The 20,798-nt window shown below is 42.1% G+C and overlaps 1 long non-coding RNA gene across 1 annotated transcript; it reads right to left on the bottom strand.

Moving 5' to 3' along the window:
• Window positions 1-22: 22 nt before the first annotated feature.
• LOC135278647 (uncharacterized) lies at window positions 23-18,593 on the bottom strand. The gene is made up of 4 exons (XR_010346100.1): window positions 18,535-18,593; window positions 18,076-18,316; window positions 5,799-8,030; window positions 23-5,669 (listed from the first exon to the last, which is right to left on the bottom strand). It is a non-coding gene; the product is annotated as an uncharacterized LOC135278647 (long non-coding RNA).
• Window positions 18,594-20,798: the final 2,205 nt, after the last annotated feature.

Raw genomic sequence — 20,798 nt, 5'->3', positions numbered from 1 at the left:
CTATATTTTTTAAAACAGAGTGACTAATATCTCACTGCAAATTCAGTAAAACAAAGTATTTTCTTTGGTGTATTGTCTGTACATATGTACATCCTTTATATATCTCTGGATACTTTTCTGTATAATTTTAACAAAAATCAAGCTAACATCTACAAATGGACTGGTATCCCATATTATGCCACACAAGTCTGTGCATAACTCAATATTTGGGATTGAAATTTACTGAATGCATTAAAACCTGCTCCCTGCCATTACAAAATTTGGTGCTTCAAAATTCGTTTGCATTCTGAGCATATGTTTGCATTTAATTTCTGACAACTCACATAACTATTTGATTTGAGGCATCTTGTTCCAGGCAGAACTCACTGTTTGTTTCATAATACTAAAATATTTTTCTGCATTATGTCAGAACAAAGAAATGAAAAGCATCATCAACTTTACTTTTTTCCAAAAAAAAATACATTTCAGCATATTCAGCATGTTCTTAGGAAAAAAAATCTGTTTAAATAGAAGAGACAGGAGAACACTCAGGGAGTCGGGGGAGAGGGGTTTGTTGGATTTTTTGCTGGTTTGTGGTTGTTGTTTTTTAAATCGGCTCTAATTAAGAATTTTACATTAGGTTAAAGGTCTCTAACACATTACCAAGGAGGAGGATTAAATCTGGTGATTAAAATTTTCTGTGGTGTGGATTACCACATCACTTGAGCTAGAGCCATTTCCAAGAGTTCAGGATTCCTCAGCTCCCTCATCACACGACACTGATTGCAGGAGCCTACAAAGAACCTTCACACACATCTAGTTTCAAGGTAGTTATTTGTATTTTTGCTATTGAATGAATTTACATATATTGGAAAGCAAAAAACAGAACATAAAGGAGTTTATACAATCAGCTATAAATGCAAAGCTCTGGAAAGCTGACAGCTATGCTCCCACCAGTGAAGTTTGGCTTTTGCAATAGAAACAGCTGTTGCACCTAATGAAAGCACTCAACAGTTTTCTCTAATGCAGCAGGGTTATAGCAGTGCCTATTTTCCAAATGGTTAAAGGATCTGTCAGAATTGCCATTACAAACCATTGTTTTCAGGGTTTTATATTCCAGAGTCAGCCATAAAAAATTCATTCAGGCTGAAATCTGACATCAAAGGGCACAAAGCCTGACACCCAAACACTTTTTCTCTTGTCATAGTGGAGGGTTTATGAAATTAGCTCGGAATTAATCTGAACAATTTTGAATTTACAGGACTGACAAAGGAGCAATAGATCTGTAGCTTCAAGTGGTTTGGGTGCTGCACTGCTCATCCAATTCACTGACAGATTTACATTTTTAAGCCAACTAATTTATCAAATGGGCTAATTATTTTGTGAGCTTAAACACCAGAAAATGAAAAATTACTTCATAATTAGCTGGAAAAAAGAGAACATCAGAGCATGGAAGGTTCTTCTCTCAGTACTATCAGGCTGTGCCTGCAGCCACGAGGAGAACTGACCAGGAAAGGCCAAATTGCCTTGGGAGAGTGAGAAACATCCTCCCACAGAGCCTTTACCCATGTCCTAGGTGTCCTGAGCAGTGTCTCAGAGTCAGGGAAAATGGGTCTGGTCAGTCTCCCAATGTCCCTATTCTGCAGAATTTTACTTACATTTCTGCTCACAGTCCCCTGGATAAGATTTGGCCAGCAATTGAGGGAAACAGGCACCCTCAAAGCTTTCCAGCAATTAATGGAGGGACTGAGTCTCAGCCTACTTCAGGAATATGGACACTCCTAAGATAAATTTACCCACTTCCTTCTTTTTATAGCTGCCAGAAATTCCCAAACTCAACTTGCTTGTGGCCAGACCACTGGGCTCACAGAGGATTTGAGGCAACATACTAAGGCTTAGGATTACTTTTTTGGTTACTGGCTCTGTCCAAAATGTGTTATAAATTGAGCCTTGAAGGAATTTAAATATCACAACTTCAGCATTGCATGAGAATGAACCTCTCTGAAGATCCCTCTTATGCATGGGAATCCCACCTAAAATTGTCAATAGAAAACATGAAGGAAAAGAGAATCAAATCTCTTTCTAAAAGGGGCTTAAGTCTTCACAGTAGACAGGTAGAAATGTATTTTTGCTTACTGGATTTTAAAGTGTAAATTCTCTTTTTAATTCAAATTATAGTTGAATTTATTATTTTAGCAATAATTATTTAGCCTACTGGTTTAAGCAATTATCTCTGCTGCACAAGGCTCAGCAGTAATGAACAGGAAACTCCAAGAGATTTTGAGGGAAATTAGGATGGTAACTCAGCTCTGTCTCACAAAACTCCAGACACTGAGATTTAGGCAGAGGGGGACACTCCCCAAACAGCCAGATCTGGCTGTTATTGATGAGCTTCTTTGGTGACATCTGACGTGCACATCAGTGCTGGGACTGACAGTAAAGCTGAATAACTCAAGGAATCAGGACCCTGCATAGTCAGTGAAGGACTTTACAGCAGTCACAGGGAGGCAGAGGGGGTTAGAGTATCTCAGATAAATAAAAGAGCACCCCTTTCCTCTACAGAGCCTTTGCCCCTCTGCAGTGTTGTAAGAGAAAAAAAAAGAAAGAAAAAAGAGATTACTTTCCTATCTCATAACCATAAATTCATTAATAAAGCCTCACAATATTGTTACAGTGAGAGGCATTTCATTAAATAAATAGATACTTCAGAGCCTGCCAACCAGAAACTTTTGACATCCAAGGAGGGAAGAGCTGTGTAAGTGGAAGTGCCAGGATGGCTCTGCTTTCTCTACCAAGATAATAATGCAGCTCTACTTCTCCCCTCCATTTAGCCCCCAGGCTTTTGTAGCAGTTTCACAGGATCCTCTTAACATCATTTGAACAGCCAAAGGAGAGACAGGAGTTGGCAAATAAACACTTTCCTCCACTTCCACATGTGAGACACTTCATAAAACCTTCACAACTGAGTTTACCTCAAGGGCATCACATACTTTGCAATTTAGATAAGTTATTATGCCCATCATTTGCTGAGCTCAGTGGAATGCCTGTTTCATAAATCTGAAAGCAGAGCAAACATGGATGAGTGAATAAAAGAACAGATGTAACTTACATAAGGATAAGAATATAACAAAAGCTGCACTAATATATGTGAATATAAAATGAAGTAAAATTAGCCAACATATTATACAATATTTTAGCCAGGCGTGTAGATTTTGAGCAGTTGACCTCTGCTCACCACATCTCTGCCTTCTGCAACAACAATGTCTGATGAACTGTGCTCTTCCACTGACATTATCTCTTAATTGAAAATCAAGCCATGGAAAAGGGCCACAGACTTGCTGGGCTCTCAGTCAGCCAAAGGAGCAAGGAGGGAGATTCATGGCATGTTGATGGGAAGTGGACATGCTGCTGAATAGCATTTGCTGGCTCCTCCAGCTGCTTTTGATGGATATGACTTTGTTACACCTGATAAAGTCGTCCAAGCCCACGCCACAGCCACTGGGAGCTGCACACAGGCTTCAAAAGCCACTGAGTTCTAGTGCACTTTCTTGGCTCAAACTTGGCCATTCCCAAATTTAGAGAAGGAAACCAGCTCCTGGTTTATTCCCTTTTAGGGAATATGTGTCTTTTATGAATGTGTGGACTCACTGTGAAAAGGGAAAGCAAAGGGTGGGAAAGGGTAGGAAAAAGATATTTTTTGAAAAGGAGTAGAAGTCTAACGTGCAATGTAGTCAGAAAAGTGCAAATGCAAAAGAAAAACAATGTTAGTGGCACCAGTTCAGGCAGACTAGGAGTGAAGGAAACCAAGAGCAGAGCAACCAGGTAAAAAATGCAAGAATTTTCCTTGGAGTTGACTGAAGAGCGGCTTCATATCAAGATTACAGAAAACATTGAGACATTCTGGAAAGGATTAACTCTGAATCAGCAACAGCCTCGAGAGAGAAAAAAAAAAAACCACTGTGGCAGAGGTTCTAACCTCACGCTTTGTGAAGTTTTTAGATCAAGCAGAGGGAGTGGGGATAGTACATGAACAGAAAATTATGTTTGCCCCACAGAAGCTCAGTGATATTAAAGAATTGCAGGCTATCCAAGAGTCCCATTAATAAATTCAGTCCCAGCACAGGGACAATTAAAGCACAACAGCATTCACAGAACTTTTGGAGTAAGAGAGAGGTGACAGTGGGATTTCAGCTGCTATCCATACTCTTGTTCCCCAAAGTCAATTTCTGCCCCAGTGAGTCTCTCTTTTTTATGCTTTGCATGCAAGAGAAGAAAAGAGGCCCCAGCAAGATGCCTACATGGCTCTTGGCTACTCTGGAAGAAGGAATTGCATCCCACCCATTTTCCACCCTCCAGACACCAGTGTCCCATAAAGCTGAGCTGTTGGGTGGTCAGACACAGACCATCACTGCCATGTAAAAACAGCAGCTGTGGCTACTAACAGGAACAAGGTTTTATTCAGGTCTGAAGGAGACATGGCAAGTTTTAAGTTTTCTGCTCCACACCAGAAAGAAATGAAATTTCTGTACACAAAAGCACTGTTTTTTCCCAGCTAAATCAATCAGTCTATAACAGATATCATCCATATCCATGATAGCTCCAACAGAACACTGCTAATGCTGTCAGGAAGGAGTTTTGTGCTGGGAAGGCCTTTGGTCCATTCCACCAAGCTATAAAGTGTGATAAGTCACCGGAATAATTTTAAATAGCAGCAAATCTGGCAAGTAAGCAGTAAGTGTCCTAAAATAGGAATAATGTAGGTGCTTGTATCTGCCTGGCAGGTAAATCACAGGCAGTTCTGGGCATTGCCAGTCCCAACTGAGGGTTTAGGTAAACATTTCCCCAGCCCTTGTTAATGGTGCTGTCAGTTATGAACGGGCAGCGTGCTCACCTGCTGCCCTCCACCACAGAAGGTCTCCAGCCCTATAAACACTTGTTACCAGGAATTGCTGCTGCTCTGAGAAATGGTGTGAATCAACCAGGCTACTGATAGCAAACACTCTGCTGGACAGGGGTTTCAGGAGAGCTTGTGAAGTACTAAAGGACTGAGTTCTAAGGTAGTTATTAAGCATAATTCATTAGCAGCATCACTGTTACTTTTTTTCCTTTCCTCATCAACAGAGACTCTTCCCACCATCTGCTTTTAGCGCTGGGGCTTTGCTGCTGTGCTGAGGACCTCCAGGCAAACACTGGTTTCCATGTTTCACTGAGCTCATCCCTGCACACAGGAGCTGCCTGTCAGAATTCCCTCTTTAGGGCAAGGCTGTGCATGCAAACCAGGCGTGGGGAAGCACAGGAATGGAGCAGGAGGGACAGCAGATCTTTGGGATCTGCATCTCAGCTATCAGCACTTCCAGCAGCAGGTCCAAGTGACAGCTGGGTGCTCAAACAAGCACGGGAAAGAGGCTTTGCCCTGCCCAGGGCAGCTCAGATCCTGGGCAGAACTCCTCCCTTGCCTTCACTTAGCACACAAACAGTAAAACCAGGAGTTTATTTCCCCCCCAGTACCTAGCAACCTCTGTTCTAATTGACTTTAATGGGAGGTATAGATTGGGATTTAATCTTTATTAAAAGATCAGTAGCTTTTCTCAAGCTGTACACACCCTGTACAGCCATCCCTACTTACTCACAGACCCTCCAAGTACTGCTCCTTTGGTTATAGTCACTCCAAGGAGTGCTTTAGCAAGCACCTATGGGAGACAAAGGAAAACACTGAGGGGTGTTTCATGTTTGGAGACAGCTCATTTGCCTTCTATTAGTTAAAGCTCCCAAGCAGTAAAAATAGAGTCTGTATGCCAGAAGATCCTTTTCGCCATTACCTGTTTTTTACAGCTCCTGCAGACATCTCCAAAAACACCTGTCTCTTCCTTGAGCATGGCTCCTCAGAGTTGTATTGGGATTTGGGAAGTCTGGATGTTTAGGCACCACGCCACAGAGGATGCACACACACGCAGCCATGCGAGACACACTTTAATGATATAACAATTTACAGGGTCTGCTTGCTGCTTATCCAAGTAAATTTTGTTCTAAACGAAGTTATTTCCCTAGAGGAGTTTTTCCTTATTGGATTCTGCCTCTTTCTCATTTTATTCCAAACTCTTTAGCAGACTCTATAACTGATATTATGCATTTGTACTCAAATAAATTCACGTTGGTCTGTTAAAAGTTGTATGTGCTTTCAAGCCAGCTTGTGATGAGAACAGCTCTCTCATTTTTGGATGAAATCTTCCTTTGGACAGTCAGTAACACAGACATCTGCTCGTTGGAAGGGCCCCTCACAGCAAAGGTTGACAAGTTCTGTGACATCTGTGGCCCATCAGGACTTGGACAAAAGCAGTGGGATGATGGATGGTCTCCCAGCATTCCCCTGTTGCAGTCAGTGCCTGTCACAGGGTTAGGAACCATCTGTGGGATGTCTTATCCCAAGGAATGCCCAGGAAGAGCAAGGATATACTGGCAATGGGGTGTTTCAGGGCACACCACGAGCACCCAGGAAATTTCAGACAGGGGCATCACCAGAAATGCAGTAAGTTTTTTTCAGAAATGGAGAATGAAGTCCCCACAAAGCCCTTCTTTGAAGAGGAGGCTGCTCCAGGTGACCTCCAGAGTCCCTCACAGCGAAATCATGCCATGATTGTAATTCAGCTGCAGCCAGCAAGTGCAGCTTCCACCTCCCTGCACGGCACAAGCAAATCAATCAGGATGGCATCCAGAGAGCAGGGCTCAGCACTCACAGCAGCCAGGCACTCCCCTTTATCCATCACTGGCCAGCAGGTACAAAAGGGCAGGATCAGAAATATTTTTATATGCTCCAAACAAGGCCTGTGTGATCCTTATCTGTGTGTGAATCTATAGGATGTCATTTTCAAGAACTCCTGCAGGCTCAAATCAAACCCTAAGGCAAAGGGACACCACGTTTTGTCTCAGCTGATAAGGCCCTCTGCAGTTCATCCCTCCAGCTAATCCTGTTGCAGTATTACCCAAAGAGCCCCTGTTTTCACTGCAGACAGAAACTGCCTTAGACATCTACCAAAACCAGCAGTATTTACAGATTGTGCCCAGCCTTAGAGACCAATGGAAAACCATTTCGGTAAAGAATGAGCTGATCAGCTGGGTATTCACACAGAACACTGATCATTTTCTTCTCCCAGCAACTCAGAACTGAGATTCAGAGCAGACTAATTGACTTACAGTCCATCCAGCTACTTGTGGTGCACTAATTATGCTTTTCACCTTCTCACTCCATGTCGGAATAGAAACGCCTTGATGTGTGGCACTGAGGAGAGGCAGACACAACCCTGCTCATTCAGCTGATTTTCCCCAGGAATAAAAGAGCAGAAACACCTCTGAGACATGACTTTTCGGTGCTGCAGGTCTGTGCTGATGGCTGTGCCACTGCTGCAGCAGCTTCTGGCTCCAAGGGCACACACAGAGCCCTTGTCCTTCCCCACTTTCCTCTGGCATAAAAAAGTAGTGTAATTTCCTTCAGGTGGGCCAGACAAGTTGGCTTTTCTTGTCTTGTTTCACGTTTTCACTCAGCCACCAGCCTGAGATCTGTCTCTCCTAATTTCCCAAAGCCTTAGGCCCCCAGATAACTCATGGGTGTAAACTGAAGGCAGAGAGTTGAAAACACCAACACCACCTATCCGTGCTCTTGCAGAGGCCCAGGTGCTTTAATTTTTAATTCCCTTGCTTTTTGTTCTGCCTCTCCCCAAATCAACAATTTCCAGTGTTGATATCTTCCATGACACATGACTGGTGCAAGAATTTGAAACACAAATAATCTGGGGGCAATGTAAAATAAATACAATATTAACATGAAGAGTACAAAATAAACCATGAGGACCTGGTTCATTTTCAGATTTCTGTCCCTAAAACCCAACATTTCTCTTCTTGCCTTGATCCCAAAGCACCTATAGGATGTGCTGTGGACCCAGCATGTAATTAGCTTAAAAGGCATCTTTTCTTTTTATTTCTTCCCTCTTTCCATTTGATCTTCATTCTGTTCATTTCCTTTTTCCTGCTCCCTCCAGCTGATCACAGAGGCCAGACTAAAGACACAGAGAAAAATCCAGTGAGAGGAATAGGGTCAGGAGCAGTGTGAAATCAGGAGGTAATGAGGAAGAAATGTGAGGAACTCGAGTGGATGGAGCAGTTGTGCACTGAGGAGCCTCCAGATGGACCACAGCTGCAGACACTGATCCAAAGCAGAAATGCTGTGAGTAACTGGGGTGGGGGGAATACTCAGAATATCTTGAAAGCAAGATGTTAATCCTCTGTAGCAGCAGAGGATTAAAAATGGGTGAAGCCCAGTTTGTCTTCAGAAGTTCTCAGGTCACCAGGCACTTGAGGGAAAGACCACAAAGCAGAAGAGCAGATGGGAAAAGTGTGATTTTGTACATTCAGGACAGGATTGAAGGGACTTCACTGTAAGGATGTCAGGGAGCAAGTTCAGCTACAGGGAGCTGAGCACAGCCCTGCAGATGAGCTGTGGAGCCTCTGCCCCCTGCCCAGCCCTGCCTGTGGCACACGTGGGCACTCCTGGGATCAGGGCACGCCAGGTGAGCACCATAATCCAAATCCAAAGTGTGCAAAGGACTGACCTGGTGTTATTGATCTCTGTGTGGGCTGGGATCATGCCCAAAATGAGCCTCATGTGAATCACTGCTAACACCAGCAGTGAGTGCTGTGCTGTGAGCCAAGCCCAGCAGAGTCTTCACCTGGGGTTCAGAGCTGCTTTGGCCCGAAGGCAGCTGCAGGATTCAGCCATATATCCCTGGGATTCTGTCTCAGTCTGGAGCCAGTTATTGCTCTACTTAGGAATAAATCTTTTCCAAAATCCATTTTCCTTCAGCTGTTGTTCTAACACTCATCATGTTTGGGCTGGCTACAAACGGTGTCCTACCTACTCCCACCCACATGCATTCTTATTTAAACTTCTACTGGAAGGGGGGAAGAAAAAAAAAAAAAAGGAAAAGAAAAGAAGAAAGTGAAGCTATTGATTCAAGAAATTTGCATTTCCCAGGGAGAGCCCCAAAGGTGCCTCACCACAGCCAGGCAGCAGAGGAGCGGGCACGGGCAGGTTTTAAATCAAGGCAAAAAGGCAGAACATAATGCTTCCAATTTACTTTCTTAAAATGAAATGTGCAAGGTAAAAAGCCATGAATTAGCACTAGTGAACGCCGCAGCCACCAAAAAGAGATTTTTAAGCCATTCTCCACCGCTCCCCCCCCTTTATCTTGTCAAGAGACTGTATTTTCATTGTGCTCCCCTGGTAATTTAAATCCTGCTCGGGCTCAGCGCGCACCGTGTAATTGTGAGTCGGCAAGGGTTTGAATGTCATCACTGCTGTGCAAATAACATCATCAGCTCATCAGCTGTGTCAGTAACATTGCAATTATGTAAGCCACTATTATTTCCACCCCTGATATGCCATATTAGAACTTATTTTGGGGGCTGGAGCTGACAGGTATTCTGTCAATATGAAAAGAACACAACAGCAGCCGAGCTACAGCTCCAGGTAGGAGCATAATTCCCCTGGGAATTTCTGGTGACATCACCAGCAGTGCCCGAGCTCATGGATGGTCCTAAAGGAGCTGCTGTGAAGCCTGTTGCTGTTCTGGTGCCACCATTGCCCACATCTTATCCATCAGTAAGAACCTGTTTTGTTTCCTCTCACTCTTTGTGCTCACCCAAACACAGAAACTACCCTCAAAATAGAAGCAGTGACTTTTAACTGGAGAAGAAAGTTAGGTTAGATATTTTCATTTGGTCTGTTGGAGAGGAGCCTTGGGGGCTTAGTGGTTGTTTATAATATGGCTAAGCCCCTGGACTGCAGCACTAAGTGGTTAGTCTTTCTGAGGCTGCCCATGTGCTTTTGGCCAGATCAGTGATTTCCTAAGCTTTTATTTCCAGCTTCTTAAAAATGAGGCTGGCATAATGATTCCTTCCTCTAATCCTCCACACGATTATACAGTGAGCACACCCAGCAGAGCCAGCCCCTGAGGCTCCTCAGAGAGCCCCAGCCTCTCTGTGCTCCTGTTCCAATGGATCTGTTGGCAACAATGGAGCAGAAGCCCAGGCACAAGTGCCCAGCAAGGTTCACCTGCACAACAGAAGCTCTTCTCTTTACCATCATGCTCGGTGCTGAGCACAGTGGACCCCTGGAAATGCTCCATGGAGCAGGCAGAGCTCCTCTCCCAGAGCCATTCCCTGTGCCCTCAGCAGCCCAGGGGCAGGTCCATGAACATTCCTGCTCACCTTGACCCCTCTCTCACACACTCACAGCCCTCACCAGCACCAAGCACGGCCAGAGCACAGGCACAGCTCCGAGCTCAGGCTGAGGAGCCCTTTGGTAACAGCTCAACACATGAATAACCACAATGGGAAACCGTGCTCAGATTAATTCCCACTCAGCTGCTCTGGGTTGTGCCTAAAGAAACAACGCTCCACTGGACGTCTGTCAGGATGATCCATTCAGACTTTTTCTTTTCCCCTCCAAGATTATTTCAGCTTAAAATGCAATTGGAAGATTGATTATTTAGATCCTCACATTATATAGGGTCTGGGTCTAGAGTATAACTCAGTGTGAAGGGAGATGATTCTCATCTTCTCCTTCCAGAAATACTGCGTGTTGCCAAAGCTGGAAAATTGAGTGAATAAAGGTAAGGGAGGGGGAGAGAGACAGAGAGAGACAGAAAATTATGAATGCTTGGTATTTACAGAATATCTGTACACAGCACTATTATTCCTCTTTTTTTTTTTTTCTTCCTGCAAGGAAGATGAATACCTGAATATGCTCTTTATTAGGTTAATTACTGTTTTATTTGGGGGGAATACTGAGGTCATTATTCTTTTACTGTATTCTCTAGTGTATTAGATTCATGGGAAAACATATTTATTCAGAACTTCATTTTGATTTAATAGAAAAATGGTTCTTGCCACAGCAATGTGGAATACTCATTTTTCTCCATGTGTTGATTTTTGGCATATAAATGCCAGAAGCCTCTGTTCTCTTTCCTTATCAAGAAAAACTTGCCTGAGATTAATTTCCTCATCATCCCTTCCTTTTAAAGTGGCTGTTTTTCAATGCCATTTAAAGACAGAGTTGTGATAAATTCCTGGTTTCAATGAACAGATTTCAATGAAAGAATCTATTCCACAGCAGTAAAGTTATTGAATCCAAATAGAAAGAGAGAAAAAAATAAAATTATGAAGTTGCATACTGCTACAGCAGCCAAGTGTATGAGAGGCACCCTTATGTGTTTTACTTTTTAATGACAATTAGTTTTGAAATAAAGTGATCACAAAAGTTTTTAAGATTTTTTATAGAGAGAAAGGGGCATTCTTCTGACACAACTTCTTTGTAATTACATATTGGACTAATTGAAAACTACTTAAACACAGCAGAAGATAATTTCTTAAGGAACAAAAGGATGGGAGCAGCTGAGATGGAAAACATGAATTTGACTGCAAACCTGTCCATTTCTGACTCTAACACTCAGCCACGGAGCCAAAGAGAAGATTTACAGATTTTATAGGTATTGGGTAGATAGGCCAACAAAAGTCATCTTTCTACTTAATGATCCTTCCTCTTTCTATAGATTATCTTTAGCAAGACTTTATCCTGTAGTTCATTAGTCTGAGCTGTCTGTGAAAGTCTTATTTTAAACTGAATTAACTTTAAAATTTAAATTGCATTAATTTTTATTAAATTTCAATTGCATTCAATTGTATTGCATTTTAAATTGTAAGTAACACCCAGGCAAAAATTTCCTGCTGTTGGAATATTCTGCATCCAAACTATAAACCCCTGCTTGCTTCTCAGCCAAGCAGCATGGAAAACAGGGATCCTCAGCCAGCAACACAGCAGAGGCCACCTGAGCAGGTGATGCTTGCCCAGCTGAAGTTCACAGGCTCTGCTAAGGCTGGCAGTGCACTCTGTTTACAAGAAAATAGCCTCACCTTTATAAAACCAGCATTCAGTTCACTGCTTTTTCTTATTCAAGGGTGATTTTAAAACAAAAGCATAGAAAGAAAGAAAAAATCCAACCCCCAGCCCTAAAATTTAATTAAAAGTCCACGACATCAAAAGGTATTTAGCCATTTAATTCCCATTATCTTTATCAGAGACAGCAGTCTAAGGTCTACAAGTTTTTAGCTGCTAGAGACCACCTTCCCAAGGCTCTCAAAAAAGACTTCTGAAAAATAAGAAACACGGGCAAAAGCTTTGATGGTCCTTTGTTCATTGTTAACAGAATAAAGAAATCTTTTTGAGAAAAATCAGAGCTCCTTAAATATGTAGGACAGAGAAACGAAGAGTTATTGCCCTTTGGAGACAGCATTATTTTGCCATGAAGTTGGTTTTGTCAGATGAAGTTTTATGACACATAGTGGCAATCATCCATCTTTGATGAGCAGACATGCACTAAATCAGAGAGACTGCTCTCCACGGATCACCGAGTCACAGCACACACTTTGGTAAATCATGAGGCTCTTAAATAAATACTCTTAATGTGTTTCAAGCTGGCTTAGAATTCTGGAATATTTAATGAAAATCGGGTATTTTTACCTGGAATGTTGAAAAAAAAAAAATAACAAAACCAAAGTGCACTGAAAGCAGGTGATCCTTGGGAAGAAAAAAGCAGCATTGCCAAGGAAAAACAGTTGTGTGTGCAACGTGACCCAGTGGAGATGAGCACACTGAGGGAAACGTTCCAGTCTCATGGCAGAGCTTTGTGAGGGACCCAGATCCGAGGCAAGATGTGACATTTCACTTCTCGGATATCAAGTAGGGCGGAAAGCCTGTCTTACACAGCAGATCAATACATCACTTAGAGAGGGAGAGAGAGGCCACAGCCCAAATCAATCTGCCAGGTGTCAGAAACATCGAGGCCGACACCTGGCTACCCTGCCCTTCAGCCCCCAGAGAGCCTCAGACGAGAGCAGTTGTCAGGAGATGAGGTCAGCCAGGAAACAGCACAAAGCAAACATGAAAGAAGCCTCTTGTCATGGAGAAGGGCAGTGCTGTTTTCCAAAAATACCCATCTGTAATGCACAGATCCCCAGGCCCTAAGGTGCACAGCATTTCGCTCAGGACTATTCAAGTTGTGAAGAAAAAAAGGCAATTATTTATTCCATGGATATAGTATATTTTGGCTGGACAGTGAGGAAGTTGAAGGAGGGGGAAGTAGATAAACTTCCTTTTTAATAAACTGCGGACTGGGTTATAACAATTCTCTGGCCACTTAGCTGGCAATTTCTATGGCAATTTCCTCATTTTTTTGCTAAGGGCACATTAAAAGCCTGGCCCATGGTTTCTGTGTCTATTTTAGTCCCATGCACAAGGACACAAGGACCACTCCCCACGAGCTCCACTTTCAGGTCACTTCTCTTTCAAAGACCTATTCCCACATGAATGATGGGGGCTTGTTTCCCTCCATCACAGAAATTTTTTTGTCACAGAAATGATTTATCTGTTGACAGCCAGGTTCACTGCCCCCAGGCAACTGATAGCAGTTGAAACCACTCAATGAAAAGCAAAGAACACTATTACCAGTTTTAAGAAAGGGAAGGAAAAGAAAAGGTATAAGCAGTCCTTTCCTCTAAGACTGCCTTGTAACTCTTCCCTGCAAGAGACACAAGCAAAGTCAACTCCTCCAGGTGCTAGGTATGGTCTATTCTTGGGTTACAACACTAATTATGACTTGGAGAAGGTAGACCAGGCAGTAGTTGCTCTTTAAAAAGATATTACACTATTTGGGAAGTCTCTCCTGTCAAAGGGGTGTGGTAAAAACACTTGAAAAATAGAAGATTATAGTCCAAGTGGGTATACACCTAAAGTATTGATGAAACACATCACCAGAGGAACAAGATGAGGTGAACTCATGACATCCAATTGTAGGGACTAAACAAGGACAAGCAGTAATGAGATCCACTGGCAGGGATTAAAGCAGTGATCTGTTTGTGGCTGAGCTCTGTGGGGTCACTGAGAGGGACTGCACTCAATTTGAGGCACCTCAGACACAGTGCAAGTATCTCCTTCTATTTCACATTGAAGATGAAGGAAAATATAATGGTTACATCAAGTTTTCCTTCAAATTTGACTCTACAGATGGCAAATTCAAGAGAATAAGGACTGGCTAATGGTCCACTCCTCAGGGCCTCCTGGGAGTTAACACACTAATACTTCAAAACAAAATACCACATAACAGAAAAAGAGTCTGATATTAAGATATCTATTAGCTAGTCATGAGTTATAGACACAGAAGATACAAGAGGAATATCAGGCATCACACAGTACTTCTAAAACAAAGTCCATGGCTGAAATGAGAAGAATCAGGACACATGGTATTAAACTTACAGCCCAGCTGAGAGGCCATACGAATGTAACCTGCTGCTCACTCCGTGTCTAGATGTGATCACAACCCCTCAATCTCAAAAACCAGAACAGCAGCAGGCCCCAGTTTTACATTTCTCCATTTGAACTCCAATTATTGTCACAAGAGCCAATTTCACGTGGGGCCGTTTCTTGTTCTCGTTGTAATTCATCATGAGAAGACGAGAGATCTGAGATACCTCGGCAAGGCATAGTCCATGAATAATACAGCACATGGCTTTGACCTTTTCAGTTTGCTTTGTGGTGTGATTGGCCAACTGTTCCTGTCCTCCCCTGTTAACCACCCCATTAACCTGGGATGAAAAGGTGAAAGGGACAGACAATTAGCCAGCAGAATGCTAAAAAGGTTAATGCTGGAGCTCACAGCCTTGGCTTTCTTGAGCTTCAATGGGTATTAGGATTCTGCAATCTCTTTCCTCTTTCAAAGTCTGCAGGGAAGAAACAAGAATTCACTCAGGATGGACTTTGTTCTCCTTTCAGATCATAATCATGTAGCTCCTCTCAGACATCACACTCGGATGATTCCAGCGTATGCGGGAATAAACCGAGAAGAATGTTTATTTTTACTCCTCTCAATATGGAGAATATTCAATTAAAGTGGTGAACCTTTTCTCTGAGGCTGGCCATTCTTGAGTAAAGGAAAACTGGGGAGAGTAGTGGCAGAGCAGCTCCATATGACAGCCTTCTTCCAAAGGTCACCCTATTGCTACGCTAACTACTCGAGCTGAGTCATTCCAGTGATTTCCTACTCAAAGAGAGCAAGTGCTGGAATTTTTACATCCTGTGGGCTGTCAGCTGCAGAAAACTTCATCTCAGTACTCGCCAAGACTATGAGGACAAGCAGAGCTCACATGTTCAGGCACATGGAGAACATGAGGCACAGTAGGTCTCAGTGAAAATCCCTGTTGAAAGCACCTGCCCCATTTCTCTGGATATCTACACATTTTAAAATCTCCCAATATCTTGTTTTGAAAGATAAAACCATTATGAACAACACAGAGTTATAGATAAGTTTCAAACACTGTCTTCTGAAGCCTTGCAGTCAAAAGTCCTAATTTCACAATTTCACATGGGCTCCTTTTGCTCGTGAAGTCTTTCTAACCAACACACCAGTGGTTCGTTTATGATGACCTGGGATAGTTTGTTTTTTCAGACACAGTTCGTTTTTTCTTTTTTTTGTTTTTTGCCATATTCTTGTCTTTGTAGAAATGTGTTACTCTGAGTTACTATTGCTAGCAATGCTATGAAATACTTTAGATGGAAACAAAGAGAAAAGGACTTTTTTGACACCCTTTGGAACACCAAATTTTACATTTATTACGGGTAGTGACCGCAATAACACAGAGTCCTTTTTATTACCTTCCACTAATAATATATTCTCTATTTTGCTTAAGGTGAACAATGATATTCAGACAGGAAGAATTACTAACAAGGAAAAGATAAAGCTTTAAATTATAAAAATGACTTGATAGTTTCTCTCTGTAATACATTTTAAGTCCAGAAGGGACCATTAAGATCACCTATATGCCAAGGATTTTTACACTGTGCTTTTTGATATATGGGATCTCAAGTATCATACCATTTCTTTTGACCCTTGCTCTTGAGCACTATCTCTGATGGATTTTTATAAACTGCATATTGAAATATTCACATGCTTAGGGGCCTGCTCACAAACTGAAAGATATAATAAGAGAAGCATAATTTCTTTTCAGAAGAGCAGTCTTTTTTTTTTTTAGGATAAAAGTTTTGCTGTGTTTCTGTAAAAGGTGAAAGAAAAGTTTATCAGGCTGCCATGACTTTGATTTGAAAAGATTGGTGGCAATTTTGAAAAGACTGGTGGCAATCTTAATGAGTTCTAATTCTATGTCTGGGATAAAACTGAATATTTCTGGGCATTCAGAAAGAGTTATAGCAGTTATGCCATTCACAGGCTCTCCATTACTCTACCCACTGCCATTCAGCAGCAGACAGTCACCACCATGAGAAGAACTGCCAACCTCAACAGCTGATCTCTACAGATCACTATCACAAATTAAAACATATCACAAATTAGGAGAGTACTGATCTTGTCAGGAATCAGATTAAATTCTGGGTATGTTAAATAGAAAAGGCAAATAAAGAAAAAGGAAGTCAATCCATTTGTTCAACTGTCTGGGTGAGCTGGGGAGTCCCTGCGGCAGGGAATGAATTGTCCCCCCCTGCAGATGAAGGATTAAAATTCTCTGTTCTGTGGGCTCATTTAGAGAGGGCTGAGCTGATCCATAAGGGAATGGGAGTGGCAGGAACCACGGAGTCCTTGTGCTGCAGTCGTGGTTGAACTCAGCCCCACGCAGCCGCTCGCTCTCCCAGGTGGGAGGGAGAGAGAATCAGAAGAGCAAAAGTGAGAAAACTTGTGGGCTGAGATGAAGACAGTTTAGTAAGGGAAGGAAAAGCCATGCACACAAGCAAAGCCAAACAAGGAATTCAATCCCCATTTCCCATGGGCAGGCAGGTGCTCAGCCATGCCCAGGAAAGCCGTAACGGTGACTTCCCATCACACACAACTGTGACTTGGGAAGAAAAAAGCCATCACTCTGAACATTCCCACTTTCCTCTTCCTCAGTTTTATGCTGAGCACGACATCAGACAGTCTGGAATATCCCTTGGGTCACTGGGGTCAGCTGGCCTGGCTCCCAAATCCTTGTGCATCCCCCTCGCTGGTGGGGTTGAGGTGAGGAGCAGAAAAGGCCGTGGCTCTGTAAGCCCTGCTCAGCCATAACCAAAACATCCCTGAGTTATCCACAGTGCTCCCAGCACAAATCCAAAGCACAGCCACACATCAGCTACTGTGAAAAGAATTAACCCCAGCCAAAACCAGCACAGCTGCCTTGAAACACTTTCTCCCCAAAGCCTCCTTTATAGCAGCGTAGCAACAACTTTACTTTTGAAATGTATTTATCAACTGCTATTGTTAAATGTGCCCAAAGAACTTTTCTTTTCCAAAGGGAGGATAACATCAGCTTTTACACATCAACAAACAAGCAGAGAAAAAGCTTTTTTTGTTAAGATGTGGAATGTCACTTTTTGTGGGGGTAATAGCTGGAGGTGCATTAAACCAAATTCTGCCATTTAATTAGTAATCAGCAGTGATCTGTTAGTCAGAGTTACTGTAATTCATGAACTGTTAAGTCAAAGCAAAAATGGCAAGTAATTAGACTGTATCCATTAGAGCTTCCCTAGCACACACTCATACAGCCAGGGTTTCAATTGGAGGCAGAAGTGGAAGTGTGAAATTCCTTAATATATTCCACTTTTTAATTAGCAATCAGTGCTGATTTGTCAGCCATACCAACTCTAATGCATGAGCCATTGAAACACAGAAAAAAAGGCACACTTTCAAAACCATTTATGCTTATATTTACATTCCCTCCAGGCTGAAACATTGGAGAAACCACTGAAATGCCATCAGAGAGCAGCACAAAGTGTGTAGGAGTTCACAATCCAACACAACCACTGCATCACTGATGGTTTGGGTGAAGACACAAGCTGAGTATTTACAAGAGGCAGTTGGCATATCCAGACACTGACAAATAAACATTAATAAGCATTACCTTTGTTAACTGTACAAACTCAAAATCTCCAAGAGCTCAGGCAGTACTGTCTATATTCCACTCAACTCCATTTTAAAAAATCCATTAATAAATTGATAGTGGACTTACCAGATTGTTGCATTTTGGATGGAGAAGGAGGTGAGAGAAGTGTAAAAATCCTCTTTTACCTGATCTTCAGAGCTGCCAGAGAGACAACACAACCTGCTCCTGGGCTTTGGCAGGTGCAAGATATTATTTCCTCTAAGCCAGGATGGGCTCTACAGCACTCCTGAGACTGAGCAGCAAAACTGGGCTCTCCAGCATTAGGCCAAGAGCCTCTTCTTCTTCAGCCCTTAAAGCAATTGAGGAGCTGGTGGAAGAGGCGGAATGAGGTGTAGAGGTTCTCCTCTTTTTACCCATCTTAGTATAAATATCAGAACTTTAATTCCTTCATTTCATTTATATAAACTACATGCACTAGGCCTGCCTACAGGGGGTAAAAATAAAAGGCTGCTTCATATATCTGTGTAAGAACCTTTTGTTTATCTAAGTACATAAACATATATGTATTTATAGATAACAACTTACTTCAAAAACAGAGGGTAGCTCCCACAATAGTCGGGCTCTGATCTTGAAGTCAGTGTCAGTGTATGGATCAGCTGATAAAGGCATCAACACAGCTTAAACTAATTACAGTTTGCAGGTAGGGTGGTAATTGCACTTCTAACTGCCTAAATTAAGTATACAAAGGCCTGGTTGCACTTGTATAGAGGCTGACAGGATACTCTGTGCCAGCTGAAAATTCTGCCCTCAGTAGTGGCAATGTTCTTAACAAAAAATTGCTGTTGTTTGCCTAACATCTGACAGAGTGACATCTATTTCACTACATGTTTAATTAGTTTGTTTTCATGGTGTTCCTGTTTCCATTTCAGCTATCCTCACTGCTGGGAGCAGGCAGTTTCTGGCTCTGCACTTAAAACCAGACCCAGGGCACAGAACGTGGCACCAGTTTGCCTTCACCCTCAGCCAGCACCTTCAGCTTTCAAAAGCTTTTGTGTTTTTAAAGTACATTCTAGCTGCCCCTCTTTGTCTCTGAGGGCTGGCTTTCAGGGGCTCCAAACATCCACCTCGCAAAGGAGTTTGCAGCTCCTGTGTTGAAAAAGCAGCTACTCTGCAAAGCACAGGTCAAGCTGTCCTGTTGAATTTACACAAATTTGCCAACAGGTGCTCTCAGCAGCTGTGAGATCTCCACCTTTTCCCTTTGAACAAGAACCTATGAAAGATTTACCATAGGCCATTAATGCTTTAATAGTTTGTGAGTGTATATTAATTCTAGGGTCCAACCTCTATTCCAGATTTCCTCCAGTCTCTTCTTGGGGCTCTTCTAATTTTTTTAAGCAAGAAAACAAGCTCTTGCTTCCTTAAACATCACACCACCACTCACCCAAAAGACCTTTTTCTTTGGCAGCTGTCCTTCAATTACCAATTTAGAGCAATGGTTAAGAGGATTCTTGTAGCATTGAGAGCAGCTCATTAAAGTGTTTTTGTAAAGCCCACAAGAAAAGGCTGTGCTTTAAACAAACACCATCTTTTGACCTTCTCTTCAGAATTCCAGTTTTTCTGAACGACAGAATTCTGTACATTGAACATGTGTTGGCTGATGCTGTAGCACAGAGATGTTATAAAGGAATGTCCTTTTATCCCAGTTTTTTCCCCTTAAGAGTTGCAGAACAGCTCTTAAATCACAAAAAAAAAAAAAAAGACTTGGGAAATTATACTGAATTCTACTAAACTGTCCAAATTTGAGGTTTAAAAAATTATTCAGAGATGTGAATTGTCTGTATCATGACTGAAGCTAGGTGTTTTAACAGAATTGCTACTCAGTAAGTCACATCCCATGGGGTGAGACAGTAAAAGTAGTATTGTTTAAAATTCTGGTTTGGGGAAGCAGTCTCACTTCAGATTTCAAAGAACACCAGCCAAAATACCCTCCAAAATTATGTAATTATTCAAATGCTACAAGTACATCTAACATTGGAAATGGAAAAGGCGGGGCAAACTTCTCATTTGTAAAAACTCCTTTTGGAATTTTTGGAATTCCAGTTTTGGTTTGTTTCTGTTACTCTGGGTCAGCTTTTTAACTCAGCAAGTTCATTTCCACCTCCCAGCCTGTTCTGTCATCTTACTCAAGATTTTGCTGCTGTGGTTCAGCTGTAAAACACTCTCCCATCAAGAGAAATACTGAGCAGACCCTAACATCTGTTAACAGTACACTTATTTTTTTGATAAAAGTAGAAGCAGCTCCTGCTGAAACTTGACATAACAGGTGAAGATAATGCATCCACAATGCAGGAGTGGATAAAGTCACACCAAAAACTTGTATAGCCTTCCTCCTTCTCCAGGAGTTAGCAAGTCTGGGCAGAACTGGTTCTTCCATTACAATGTGCAACAGCTGAAGAGCAGAAGGACTCAGCACTGTGAGTGACAGGCTGATAGTGCTGTGAGTTTGCACAGAAGTTCCCAGGCTGAAGATGGCCTTCCAAAAATAACAAAAGAAACAGAAACTGACAACTGTTGTTAGATTTTTAGCATAGAATTTATTGAATAGTTTATTTTCTAGAGCCACTTTATGATAGAAGAGTCAGTGCACATTTAGCTCAGATACTTAGTCTGAATGGACAAGGACCAGAAAAAAAAAAAAAAATCCAAACCATGGACTGGACACACAGATCCAGGGGAGATTCATGAATATATTAACAAAAAACAAAAAAAAATTCAGGCCTATCAAGTGGTATACTTTATTATGAATAACTGCATAGATAATCAGAGTACAGTTGTAGGCTGGAGCCCAA

Source organism: Passer domesticus, chromosome 11 (assembly GCF_036417665.1).
Source record: "Passer domesticus isolate bPasDom1 chromosome 11, bPasDom1.hap1, whole genome shotgun sequence".
In the NCBI taxonomy this organism is placed as follows: domain Eukaryota; kingdom Metazoa; phylum Chordata; class Aves; order Passeriformes; family Passeridae; genus Passer; species Passer domesticus.
This window is presented reverse-complemented; position numbering and strand designations above follow the sequence as displayed.